This window comes from Oncorhynchus clarkii, chromosome 13, assembly GCF_045791955.1.
Source record: "Oncorhynchus clarkii lewisi isolate Uvic-CL-2024 chromosome 13, UVic_Ocla_1.0, whole genome shotgun sequence".
Classification (NCBI taxonomy): domain Eukaryota; kingdom Metazoa; phylum Chordata; class Actinopteri; order Salmoniformes; family Salmonidae; genus Oncorhynchus; species Oncorhynchus clarkii.
The window spans coordinates 51,731,729-51,746,561 of NC_092159.1; the positions used below are offsets into that span (position 1 = coordinate 51,731,729).

General features: G+C 42.6%; 2 pseudogenes; one reads left to right on the top strand and one right to left on the bottom strand.

The window, feature by feature from the left end:
• Nucleotides 1-1,696: 1,696 nt before the first annotated feature.
• Nucleotides 1,697-11,968, bottom strand: LOC139365049 (GTPase IMAP family member 8-like; annotated as a pseudogene).
• On the top strand, nt 11,453-14,666 carry LOC139365048 (migration and invasion enhancer 1-like; annotated as a pseudogene).
• Nucleotides 14,667-14,833: the final 167 nt, after the last annotated feature.

The window sequence follows — 14,833 nt, forward strand, 5'->3', positions numbered from 1 at the left end:
TCTATTTTTCATCAATCTGTCAACGTTGTAACCTCGTTCAGAGGGTCAACAAAAAATAGAGGGTCAAAAAAATAATAGTTTGGCAAAAACATCTTCCCATTTTCGGATTTCAATAAAAATTGCCCTATAAAAACACTTTAGGTTCTTACATGTTGGCTTTAAAAGTAGATAGAGATTGACCTTGACTGCACTAGGCTTTGCAAAGTGTTTACTTACCCAGCCAGAAATCTATTAGCCGCTGTATGTGTCTGTGTGACTCATCTCTCTGGCTCTTGGGCAAATTCTGAAAGGGTTTAGAAATGTAGCCTTCCAGCTTTATGGTATTCTCAGCTAACACAATGTCTGGTCTGCCTGAACCAACTTCCTGTTTTTCATTAACTGGAGATTGAAGGCAATTTAGGACATGCTCTGTTTCTGCATCTCTCTCTCTCTCTCTCTCTCTCTCCCTATTCCTCCCCCTTTCTCTCTCACTCTCTTTCTCTCTCATTCTCACACACCTCAGCATGTTGCAAGATGGAGAGCAATTATGAATAGCACCTGAAGTGTTTTCTAACCATGTGACCTGAAGCAGAAAAACTCCATGCCCTTATTTATGAACAGTAACTACCCAATGTGAAGACCTACAGTATTTCCCTTCCAGTTGTGAATCAGCCCAGTTCTACTGTACATGTTCTGCTTCTGCTGTAGAGAGATGAGTCATCAGCCAGTGGGCTGAGGCTGGGGCTGCAGCACCTGCAGACAGTCATCACAGCACAGTCAGACAGTTTTTCATCCTCAGCTTACCCACCACCTAAGAGGGTCACGGCTCTCAGTCTTTGTTGCTGTCAATTCTTTTTACATTGACTCAAACAAGTCTCATGAGCAAACACAAAAAAAGACTCGCCCCTATGATATGTTTTATGATATATAATATGTTACTTTTATGGCATGACACATGTGCTGTCATCTGGACCCTGATATGTCTTTATACAAGCCTCATAAGATAAATAAAATAATCATCTAGGAAATGATCAACAATGACTGATTTAAAATGACTGGTAATCTTGCATAATAATGGAGTGAAATATTTCATGTAGTGAATAGATACAGTAACCTATGCAGGAGACCAACCCCCCACAATTGCTTATCAGAGGGCTCCCCCTTGTGGAAACACATGACATCATGAAGTTAATATACTGCCTCGCCATTAGCATTAACTCCATCAATAAATCAATACTGTTAATTAGTTGTTACCTGAACAATGATGTTAGGGCATATTTAGATTTTTTTTTAAAACAATCTATAACTTCATTTATATCATTTATGTTATTGTTGAACATCTCTTCTCTAGCAACTTTCCTCCACTTCTGCCTCCCCTGCATCAGAGGGAACAGCAGGCTTCTGTGTTGCTTCACTTTTGTCACTGAGTTCCTGTATGATGTCACAGCTGCGATCCAGACTCTGTCTGAGGTCCAGCAAGTCTCTCTGCATGCCTTCCAGGATGTCCAGCTTAGACAGCTTCTTGTCAATGGATGACAGCACCTCCTGGTCACCATTATTTACAAGATCCTTCCCAACATCATTCAGCTCTGGGCTGTTGCTGGTGAGACAGTCCTCCTCCTCTACTATGAAAGACCCCATGGTTTTCTTCCACACCATTTCAAAATAGGAGTCAATGAAGGATTCAAGCTCCTCCAAATTACTGTTCCCCCATTGGTCAATCAAGGCCTGCAGGCCTCCTGTTCTGGCAATCTCCTTGAGGGTCCTGTCCCTCAGCCTGGGGTGTCCAAGGGACTGTATATCCACTATGTCTTCCTGGTTCTTCACCAGCATTCTTTCTGGTTCTTTGGGTTGCTGGACCAGGATGAGAGCTTGGTGTCCTGGAGAGAACAGGGTGACTGGTTTTCTACCATTCTGTCCATTCCATCTCAGATGATGGCTCTGAGTAGATCCAGTGTAGAGACAGTCTGGGAGGGTCACCACTAGCGTCTGTCTGCCCCCCATGTTCCACATCAGCCCCTCCTGATTCCCCTGAAGCACACTGGCCATGCTGGACAGAAACCCCTCCACATCAAGGATGGAGTGATTTGCTTCAGTCCACCGTCCTCCGCTGGCCTCTGGTAGTGCCAACTCCTGTCCACCAAAGTCTGGGGCTCCTGAGTCATCTGGGGTTAGAAGGTCTTTTGAACTAGCCACCTCACACGCTGCAACACAAGAGAGCTCTGTCAGAATAAATAGTAAATACATCATGAAATGATGCACTGTAAGTTCTATCTAATGTGCATCAGTCTTGCTTACCATCATGAAAGGGAGCATCTGTGTGGTTTGCTACAAGGACCTCTCTGCCTTCTCCCATCACTCCATCCATCTCTGGCTCCTGCATCACTGTGAGACTCTTCCCAACCTGTTCTCTTCTCCGTATAACCTCCAACCTCTCCTCCACCAGCATCTCCTCTATCTTCTGTAGCAGGTCAGTGACCTGTGCACCAGTCCCCTGGTTCTTACTGTCCAACACGTGGTATCTGTTGCCACACTTCTCGACAAGCCTCTGGAGGGGCTCTCCCTCACTCTCAATGCGCTGCTCGATGGTTGTGTCCCCCAGCCAGTCCCCAAAGGTAAATAGGATCATGGTTCTATTCCATACTTTCTCTCCGAGCGCCTCCAGGTGTTTTTCTGCTGTTCTCCAGACAGTGTGGCTGAAGGAGGAGCTCACATTCACAACCACCAGGACCACAGTTACCCCAGAGGCTGAGGGAGACATCAGGGAGCCAGGACCCACTGACAGCCAGCCTGGTGGGTCCAAAACTGTCACAGTCTTACCCCTGACCTTTCCTTGTCCTTCCACACAGTCAGTAGCATGGCACCCTACTTTAAAGTGCTCTCTGCCCAAGATGGTGTTTCCAGCAGAGCTCCTGCCTGTGTTGCGGCCACTCAGCAGCATTATTCTCAGCTCTGAGGGACAGTAGAGCTCCCCTGTCACAAACAAATAAGAATACTGTCATGTATAACACGTCTGCTGTGGACATAAAATGAATGAATACAAAGTGTTTCATTCACATTGTCAGATTTAAAGCTCTATGAACTAATGGAAAATGTTCATCCTAAATATTTCACACCAATATGAATAGAATCAGACACTTAAAGTACATTTAGATAGAGATTGATTTAACTCACCTAATAGAGATCTGGCAGTCTCTCTTTGTTTCTGCCTCCTCGTCAGTCTCTCCCCTGCTCTTTTCTGTTCTTCCCTCCTCTTCTCCTCCAACTCCTGCAGAATCCCACCCTCAATCTTACAGTAACAACTGCGGTTGCATGACATCAGTTCCTCAATCTTTCTCATCAGTTCCGTAACCTGAAATCCTGAGTTGCTTCTATTGTTGAGGACATGATACCTGTTGCCACACTTCTCCACAAGCCACTGGAGGGCCTCCCCCTCACTCTCAATGTGCTGCTCGATGGTTGTGTCTCCCAGCCAGTCCCCAAAGTTGAACAGGATGATGATGTGAGCCCAGACTGTGTCTGTGATGAGCTCTAGGTGCTCCTGCACAGCTCTCCTGTAGGTCTCTGTGAAGGACCGGTCCACACGTACCATCAGCAGGAGGGCATGTGGACCAGGGGAGCAAAGAGATACACTACACACTATCTCCTGTCTGTCAAAAACAGGACTATCCTGAGAGAAGTAATTCATCCACCAGCCTGGAGTGTCCACCACAGTGACTTGTCTCCCGGCAACATCCCCTGCTCCCACCATGCATTGCGCTGTTCTCCTTCTGACCTGAAAGCTTCCTCCTTGACCCAGGATGGTGTTTCCTGCTGAACTCTTCCCTGAGCCCCGAGCTCCAAGCAGCACGACTCTGATATCGGAGACATGACATGACTCCCCTGGTAGAAAAGGTAACAATGCAACATCATAATAGATAGTGCTTTACGCTGTCATTTTTTACGAGGAGCACATGGTTGGAAAATGTAGGAGCACAATGAGAAATATTTTTTTATTTTTAAATTCACCTTTATTTAACCAGGTAGGCCAGTTGAGAACACCTTTATTTAACCAGGTAGGCTAGTTGAGAACACCTTTATTTAACCAGGTAGGCTAGTTGAGAACAAGTTCTCATTTACAACTGCGACCTGGCCAAGATAAAGCAAAGCAGTGCGACACAAACAACAACACAGAGTTACATATGGAATAAACAAAAGTACAGTCAATAACACAATAGAAAATGTCTAAATACAGTGTGTGCAAATGGAGTGAGGAGGTAAGGCAATAAATAGGTTATAGTAGCAAAGTAATTACAATTTAGAAAATGAACAAGGGAGTGATAGATGTGCAGATGATGATGTGCAAGTAAAAATACTGGTGTGTAAAAGAAAAAAAAAGTAAATAAAACAATATGGGGATGAGGTAGGTAGTTGGATTGGTTATTTACAGATTGACTATGTACAGTGCCTTGCGAAAGTATTCGGCCCACTTGAACTTTGCGACCTTTTGCCACATTTCAGGCTTCAAACATAAAGATATAAAACTGTATTTTTTTGTGAAGAATCAACAACAAGTGGGACACAATCATGAAGTGGAACGACATTTATTGGATATTTCAAACTTTTTTAACAAATCAAAAACTGAAATATTGGGCGTGCAAAATTATTCAGCCCCCTTAAGTTAATACTTTGTAGCGCCACCTTTTGCTGCGATTACAGCTGTAAGTCGCTTGGGGTATGTCTCTATCAGTTTTGCACATCGAGAGACTGACATTTTTTCCCATTCCTCCTTGCAAAACAGCTCGAGCTCAGTGAGGTTGGATGGAGAGCATTTGTGAACAGCAGTTTTCAGTTCTTTCCACAGATTCTCAATTGGATTCAGGTCTGGACTTTGACTTGGCCATTCTAACACCTGGATATGTTTATTTTTGAACCATTCCATTGTAGATTTTGCTTTATGTTTTGGATCATTGTCTTGTTGGAAGACAAATCTCCGTCCCAGTCTCAGGTCTTTTGCAGACTCCATCAGGTTTTCTTCCAGAATGGTCCTGTATTTGGCTCCATCCATCTTCCCATCAATTGTAACCATCTTCCCTGTCCCTGCTGAAGAAAAGCAGGCCCAAACCATGATGCTGCCACCACCATGTTTGACAGTGGGGATGGTGTGTTGCTTTTACGCCAAACATAACGTTTTGCATTGTTGCCAAAAAGTTCAATTTTGGTTTCATCTGACCAGAGCACCTTCTTCCACATGTTTGGTGTGTCTCCCAGGTGGCTTGTGGCAAACTTTAACTTCTTGATTCTACTTGAGACGCATATGTCTCAAGTAGGCACCTGGAAATGCAAATGCGCTACGCTAAATGCTAAATGTACTCGTTAAAACTCAAACCTTGATCAAAATTCACAAGCAGGGTATTGAATTAAAGCTACACTCGTTGTGAACCTAGCCAACAAGTCAGATTTTTAAAATGCTTTTCGGCGAAAGCATGAGAAGCTATTATCTGATAGCATGCAACACCTCAAAATGCCTGAATGCGACGTAAACAAAGACTCTGCTTATCCGACGCAGCACAAAACGCAGAAATAAAATATAAAACATTCATTACCTTTGACGAGCTTCTTTCTTGGCACTCCTATATGCCCCATAAACATCACTATTGGGTCTTTTTTTCGTTTAAATCGGTCCATATATACCCAAAATAGCTTTCTATGGAAGCTGTGTCATTCAGAAAAAAACATTGTTTTTAAACGCTGCGTCATTTTTTAAAATTAAAAAAGTCGACGATAAACTTTCACAAAACACTTCGAAATCCTTTTGTAATCCAACTTTAGGTATTAGTAAACGTTTATAATCTATCAAAATGATTACAGGGCGATGTATATTCAATAGCTCCTCGTCTGCAAATCAATGGCTGCCAATGTCAACATTCACAGCATCCTGGTGGAGACTGGAAGAAACGGAAGCCAGATAGTTGGATTTTCCAACAAAAAATTCAATTGAAAATGACGACAATGGCGACATCGTGTGGAATTTGTATGAATTGCATGCAGGTCGATATTACATTTTGTCCCCTTTTAACAACCCATGGAAGTGACTTATGGAAATTATTTTTAGCTTTCAGAGAGCAGTTTTTCTTGCGTTTTTCAATGAAACACACGATCTGTTATAGTCACAGCCGTGATTTAACCAGTTTTAGAAACTTCAGAGTGTTTTCTATCCACATATACTAATCATATGCATATACTATATTCCTGGCATGAGTAGCAGGACGCTGAAAAGTTGCGCGATTTTTAACAGAATGTTCGAAAAAGGAGGGGGTAGAAGTAAGATTAAACAACACTTTTTATGGATATCTTTAAGAAATGGCTTTCTTCTTGCCACTCTTCCATAAAGGCCAGATTTGTGCAATATACGACTGATTGTTGTCCTATGGACAGAGTCTCCCACCTCAGCTGTAGATCTCTGCAGTTCATCCAGAGTGATCATGGGCCTCTTGGCTGCATCTCTGATCAGTCTTCTCCTTGTATGAGCTGAAAGTTTAGAGGGACGGCCAGGTCTTGGTAGATTTGCAGTGGTCTGATACTCCTTCCATTTCAATAGTATCGCTTGCACAGTGCTCCTTGGGATGTTTAAAGCTTGGGAAATCTTTTTGTATCCAAATCCGGCTTTAAACTTCTTCACAACAGTATCTCGGACCTGCCTGGTGTGTTCCTTGTTCTTCATGATGCTCTCTGCGCTTTTGACGGACCTCTGAGACTATCACAGTGCAGGTGCATTTATACAGAGACTTGATTACACACAGGTGGATTGTATTTATCATCATGAGTCATTTAGGTCAACATTGGATCATTCAGAGATCCTCACTGAACTTCTGGAGAGAGTTTGCTGCACTGAAAGTAAAGGGGCTGAATAATTTTGCACGCCCAATTTTTCAGTTTTTGATTTGTTAAAAAAGTTTGAAATATCCAATAAATGTCGTTCCACTTCATGATTGTGTCCCACTTGTTGTTGATTCTTCACAAAAAAATACAGTTTTATATCTTTATGTTTGAAGCCTGAAATGTGGCAAAAGGTCGCAAAGTTCAAGGGGGCCGAATACTTTCGCAAGGCACTGTATAGCTGCAGCGATCGGTAAGCTGCTCAGATAGCTGATGCTTAAAGTTAGTGAGGGAGATATAAGTCTCCAACTTCAGCGATTTTTGCAATTCGTTCCAGTCATTGGCAGCAGAAAACTGGAAGGAAAGGCGGCCAAAGGAGGTGTTGGCTTTGGGGGTGACTAGTGAGATATACCTGCTGGAGCACGTGCTACTATGTTGTTATGGTGACCAGTGAGCTGGGATAAGGCGGAGCTTTACCTAGCAAAGACTTTTTGATGACCTGGAGCCAGTGGGTCTGGCGAGGAATATGTAGCGAGGGCCAGCCAACGACAGCATACAGGTCGCAGTAGTGGGCGGTATATGGGGCTTTGGTGACAAAACGGATGGCACTGTGATAGACTGCATCAAGTTTGCTGAGTAGAGTGTTGGAGGCTATTTGGTAAATGACATCGCCAAAGTCGAGGATCGGTAGGATAGTAAATTTTACGAGGGTATGTTTGGCAGCATGAGTGAAGGAGGCTTGGTTGCGAAATAGAAAGCCGATTCTAGATCAATTTTGGATTGGAGATGTATAATATGAATCTGGAAGGAGAGTTTACAGTCTAGCCAGACACCTAGGTATTTGTAGTTGTCCACATATTACATAATAATACAGCTAGAATCCTTCATTTTTGAATTCCAGGTCTCACAGCAAAATATTTTGGCATATATGTGAGTAAAATGGTCGCACCTGATAGAACAGAAATATTCTAAAATCTACTGTTGGCAATATGGCAAAGCATTGTGTACTAAGAACCATCTCAGTGATAACTCACCATTGAGCAGAGATCTCTGTTTCTGCATCTTCATCAATCTCTGCTGAGCCTTTTGCTCCACTATCCTCTTCTTTTCCTCCATCTCTTGTAAAAGCAGTCCCTCCATTTTAAAATAGCTGTCACTATTTTCTGTCACCAGTCTCTGCATCTTCCTGAACAGCTCTGTGACCTGATTTCCACCTGGTCCACTCTTCAAGTTGAGGCAGTGATACCTATGACTACATTTCTCCACCAGCCACAGTGGGGCCGTGCCTCCTCTCTTGACTTGCTGCTCCATGTGCATGTGTCCAGGCCAGTCCCTGCAGGTGAAGACGACCATACAGTGACTCCATACTCTCTCACTGAGGAGGGCCAGGTGCTCCTCTACAGCCCTGCGACGCTTCTCACAGAACACTGAGTGTGTCTTAATGACGATAAGGAAAATATGGGGTCCTGGGGTGCACAGAGAGACACTGCGCACTATCTCCCTTTTCACCAGCTGAGGCGTGTCCTGCACCTTGAAGTCACACCACCAGCCAGGTGTGTCCACCACAGTAACCCACCCACCTGCCACCTCTCCCACCCTCCTAGAGCACGTAGTCCGCTCCTTGATGACAAACTCCTCCCTGTCCAGCAGCACATTTCCCACTTCGCTCTTCCCAGAGTTTCTGCCGCCAAGAAGGATAACTTTCAGGTCTGAGAGTGACACAAACAAGAGACGTGAGAGACAGAGTTGCTGTTCATGCTAGTGCACATTTTGTGTTATACTGCCTGACATTAGGCTTCCATTTTAAAGGGACTGTCATTCCCACAATGATTAACAAATAAATTGTAAAAAACACACACGTACAGTCACAAGTACACAAAAAACCACACACGTATAGTCACAAGTACATACACACGTAGTCACAAGTGCACACACAAACACACACACGTAGTCACAAGTACACACACACACAAACATGTACAGTCACAAGTACATATATAAACACACACACGTACAGTCACAAGTACAGTACATACACAAACAGACACAGATAACATGCACCTGTGTGTGTTTTACGCCACTATGAAACTACTGATTGACAACTTGATCAGATGTCTGTCACATGTTGCTTTATCACACACAGTATGTACCTGCTACACACAGTATGTACCTGCTACACACAGTATCTACCTGCTACACACAGTATGTACCTGCTACACACAGTATGTACCTGCTACACACAGTATGTACCTGCTACACACAGTATGTACCTGCTACACACAGTATCTACCTGCTACACACAGTATGTACCTGCTACACACAGTATGTACCTGCTACACACAGTATGTACCTGCCACACACAATATGTACCTGCCACACAACAGTATGTACCTGCTACACACAGTATCTACCTGCTACACACAGTATGTACCTGCTACACACAGTATGTACCTGCCACACACAATATGTACCTGCCACACAACAGTATGTACCTGCTACACACAGTATCTACCTGCTACACACAGTATGTACCTGCTACACACAGTATGTACCTGCCACACACAATATGTACCTGCCACACAACAGTATGTACCTGCTACACACAGTATCTACCTGCTACACACAGTATACATACAGTACAGTAACATAAACATAAAAACATGAATAGTTGCTATAAGTAATGGTAATGTTGCCTAGAAATATCAGTACACGCACCACATTGATAGAAGAGGTGCAGTTAATCATCTTAACTTACATTAAACTGGCCATGTAAGGGTTAGAGTTTTACTTTTACACTGATTATTAAAAACAACTTCACAAGCCATGTGTAAATTGTCCTTTATATACAGTACAATCTTTTTCTCAAGTTGATATGTAAGACAATTGAGATGAAAAAACTTACCACATGTTGATGAATCTCTGGTTGCCATTTCTCTTGATCTTAAGCTTTATCTGTGCTTAGTTTCTCCCCAAAATTGTTCCAATCCAACTAATTTTAGTCATCATCCCCAATAACAGTCCTTTTACTTCTGGCTTACAACAAGTTCCTGAAAGACTGGGGTGTAGCTTTTACTCTGAAGGGAGTGGACACTTGCCTTGATGACTTGTGATGTCTTTATGAGTCTGAAGGTGCGCAGTAATAAGCAGTAATAATGTTGTGTTTATAACCAAATGGGAAGATGGTAATTACGAGTTGTGAAGTTGTAAATATGAATTGAATGCATGAGAATTAACTGAGAATAAAAATGGGTTTAGTAGAAAGCATATTATTCAGTAGACATTCCTATCGGTCCTAGACTATGGCGACATCATCTATATAAATGCAGCTGCCACTTCATTAAAGCTGTTAGTTGCAGTTTATAATAGGGCACTGCGATTTATTACGGGCGACAATTTTAGTACTCATGACTGAATTCTCTACTAGAATGTTGGTTGGCCCTCTTTGATGTCACGTAGGTTGATATATTGTTACGTTTTCATTTATAAAGCTCTTTTACAAAAAGACCCACTGTACTTAACATCATTACTAAACTTTAGACATACGAGCTACCACACCCGGTTTCAGGGATGGCTAACTCTGGAAATTCCTTTGGTCTCTACTGAGTTTTCTTGCACCTTAATTGTGGAACAATTGGTCTCTAGGCCAATTCAGAAAGCTGATTGAGGACCTTATTACTGATTAATGTGTTTGTTTTTTATGACTGTGTTTTTCTTTCTGCTTGCATTTTGTATTTTCTGTAATTCAGGGCTAATCTGTAAAATAAACCTTGGTCTCAGTGTGACTCACTGATAAAATAAAGTTAAATAAATAAAATCTACTTCTGAAAATGCTGGTATCAATGTATTTTCCTTAGTAGGTGATGTCAGAGTTCAGCATGTGGGAGAAGTTAGAGCTCAGGGATGACAGACGAGCTTCCCAATAGTAATTACCAGTTGGAGGGCCATTCAACTGGATCTTTACCAGTTGTATATGTGGTAAATACTACTTTCCCACTTGGTTATAAATGCAGCATAAGTAAGGAGCCAGCCATTTATTGCAGTTAAAGAGACAAGCCACTCCTCTGAGTCAGCATGCCTTGCAAAAGTAAAAGATAAGGAAGAAAAATACCCAACTTTATGACATGACTCATCTGTCTGAGTTTGTCATCTGCCCAGCCCACCTTTGTCATTGATGCAGTACACCTGTACAGTTATTATTTTATGTTGACTTGCCCGTGACTGAGAGGCAGTATATACATCATGTTGTTAAGCATGTCTTAATTAATTGGTGCAGTCTGATTCCGGTAGGTAAAAACTGCAATCTTGCATACCAAACATTAATTTTGACAGCATTCCTAGAAAAAAAATGGCAAACTTTGCAATGGACAGACAATTGTCCATTGTTTTCAAATACTGCTACTGCAATTGTTATTTCGCTACAAAGTTGGATTGTTCACTACAGTTTCACCAATAACGACCCAAACCTCACCTATATGTCTATAGTATTTGTCATTCAAACAGAGTATCAATAATCTCAAAGAAGGAAAGTAGAAAGGGAAGGGAAGGATGCATTTCAAAAGTATTGGAGCAGGTCCCTGATAGTATTTTCTTCCTGCTTTTTCTCGCTCCTCCCACCTCTGGTTACACCAATCAACAGCATTTCTCTGCTCAAACGCTTCAGCAAGCTTGTTAGCCCTTTTAGCATCTGTGTTACACAATCGTGTCTTTAGGTCAAACCTGAATCAGCTTATCGAGAAGAAGGAACGAGCAAGCTAGGTAGTTTCTTCAACAGCCATGGGTGTGCAAGTCAAAGTCGAATACTGGTATGTTTATTTTCCATTTATTTGATTATTCGACTTTTTTAAAGCAGGTCCCATGCGTTTTAGGTAGCTATTGTAGCTACAGAAGCTAACAGCTCGAACCAGCCATCTTCATAGCGCAGAGTACCCACTCTTTTATTATGAAACAGGCTATGTTTTATGCTAGCTAACGTTAGTTGATAAAAGTTTACCTTAGACATTGCTTGGCCATTTTCCCCCAACTACTTTAGGGTTAATTATTCATCACTAAGCTACGTTTTTGTTTTGTCATTGTCCTTAGCGGTGGATGAGGGTACGAGCCCCGCTATCAGGAGCTCGCGCGGGTTGTCACCGCGGAATTCACTGAAGCGGAAGTGTCGGGCTTCGTAGGAAGGCAAGGTAAGTTGGTCCTTTCCACAGCCTACTACAGACAATACAGGTACGTACAGTGTTGGTAAGTACACTAATAATGTAAAGCATTTTGACATCGTTACATGTTCTTTCTTCTGTGTAACTATATACTCACTGGACAGTTTATTAGAGAGGTGTGTGTCACCCTCATGCCGGGTTAGTGCAACGGGTGAGTGAGTAGTGGCAGTGATGGGAGCTCACTGCCACACGGACCCCCCTTTGCCTCCAGAACGTCCTGAATTATTTGGGGCAATGGATTCTTCAAGTTGGACACATTCCAAAGGGATGTTGGTCTACACTGATGCAATGGCATCATGCAGTTGCTGCAGATTGGATCGTGGTACACCACCGCAATCAGCCTGTACCATTGACACCAGGCAGGATGGGTCCATGGACTCATGCTGCTTACGCCAAATCCTGTCTCTGCCATCATCAACAGGAACCAGGATTCGTTGGACCAGGTGATGATTTTCCACTTCTCAATTGTCCAGTGTTGGCGATCGCGTGCCCACTGGAGATGTTTCTTCTTGTGTTTAGCTGATAGGAGTGGAACCTGGTGTGGATGTCTGCTGCAACAGCCCATCCTTGACAGGGATCGGTGCGCTCTAAAATGCCATTCTACACACCACTGTTGTACTGGGCCGTTATTTTCCTGTTTGTGGCCCTCCTGTTAGCTTGCACGATTCTTGATATTTTCCTTTGATCTCTGACTGGATTGTTTTGGTTTGTGGCAACATTCTGGGGAAACCCTAGACACTGTTGTCTTGAAAAGCCCAGGAGGCCGTTTCTGAGATGCTCGATCCGATGTGTTTGGCACCGACGATCATACCGCACTCAGTCACTTACGTCACTCATTTTGCCCATTCTTCTAACATCCAATCGCACATTAACTGAATGCCTCTGCCGGTCTGCCTGCTTTATATAGCTAGCCACAGCCACATGACTCACTGTCTGTAGGAGTGGACCATTTTCTTGAACATGGTGGTGTATCTAATAAACTGGCTGGTGAGTGTATGTTTCTACTATATTCTCCGACTACATTGTTTTCCTTGATTTGATGCTTTTGTTTCTGCAGGCAGTTTTGAGATTGAGATCAATGGGCAAGTAGTTTTCTCCAAGCTCGAAACAAGCGGCTTCCCATATGAAGACGACGTAAGTTGTTAACTTCTTACAAGGCTGTCATTTTAATGTCTGACACACTGTGTGTGTCAACTGCCAATGACTACCCCCAATGACACAATATGTCTTGTCCCCCTGCAGATAATGGACGCTATACAGAAAGCCCATGATGGCAAGCCAGTGGAGAAGATCACCAAGAGCCGCCCGCCTTGTGTCATCCTGTAGATCTCCTCCCTCTATTCTCCAACCCTGCCATCTCCTGACAGCAGCATGCTGAAGACAGGACAGTGAGCATCCATCACTGCCACTGTCATTACTCACTCAGCCTTTGCACTAACCGGGCATGAGGGTGACACGCAACTCTCTGTTGAAACTACACTAGCAGAGTTGGACTAAGACCACTGTCTTTGATTTAGAGTACAACCTGTCGTAAGGTTTTGTTGTGCCTTCTCTCTCCCCTCTCTCTCTGCTCCCATTGAGGTGTTCCAGGACTTATATGATTACTGTAGCCCAAAGCTGAAAGTTTATAGTATGATGACCCCAGTCCTGGCAGCTCCTATGTTATGGGATCAGAGAAATGGAGGAGACCGTAAGATCAAGGGGGAGACGGGTTGGGGGGAGCACCCTATTTTATTCCAAAAGCCTCATTGCCTGGCAGACAGTTACTGCCTGATTGTTCTAATTCCTCTCAAATAATACAGCACCATCATTGGCCAGACATAAACAAAGTTTTGATGAACGTAAAAGATAAATGTTATTGAGTACCAAAAGCAAGAAGGGAAGGAGCTCAATTATTTTCAGCCCTCTGTGAAAATAATTCTATCACCTAGCTCTAAGCATCATAAGCCCTGTTTCACAACTTGTATCCTGTACCCTACTATGATGATGAACGTGCTGCTTGAACCTGTCAATGCAATGTTTGTCAATGTATTTAATAAGATGTGTTCTAAAGTGGAGACACTTTAATCAAGGTTGAAGCTTAGACTTTTAATGTTTTTGTTTTGTTCAGTTCTGTCACTACAACGTTTATGTATCTTTAAAACTAGTGTATCAATGTCGGAATTTGGATGTAATCAGGGTTTTTTTCTTCAGTTATGTCCATCTATATCTAATCTGCCTGGAGCATTCCAGGCAGTGTCTTTAACAGTGAACTATATCTCTGTTTTGAACTGTTCTCTTTAGCCGAAACATGAGAAACACCGTAGAAGCCAAACCTCTTGTGAATATGCAATTGTATACTGCCACTGAATCATAGATAATGCATTTTCATTGACTCAGTGGCTTTTATATATGATCAGCTGAACTGTTAGTAGAGGTAGATAAATCCTAAGTTGTTTTGAAAGCCATCTCTCACTGGTCTGTCTATCACTAACGACACCTCATCAGCCCCTGTTTATGCGCAGTTTATTGAATATCATCTCTGAATAAAAAAAAATTATGTTGCCCAGGGATGTCAAGTATGATACTCATTAGGAGAACTTCTATCACAAAATAAAGTTATGGATTATTTAACTGTATAAATATGTTAGTATTGTTTTAACGTGTCATGCTCAAAACTACGTAACATTTTTTTTTTCTTTGTTTCACTTCTGTAATAACTACTCAACTCCATCAGAGGTTAAAGTAAATACCTATGTGAGAATACTGTTCATCGACTACAGCCATAGTACCCTCCAAACTCGTTGTCA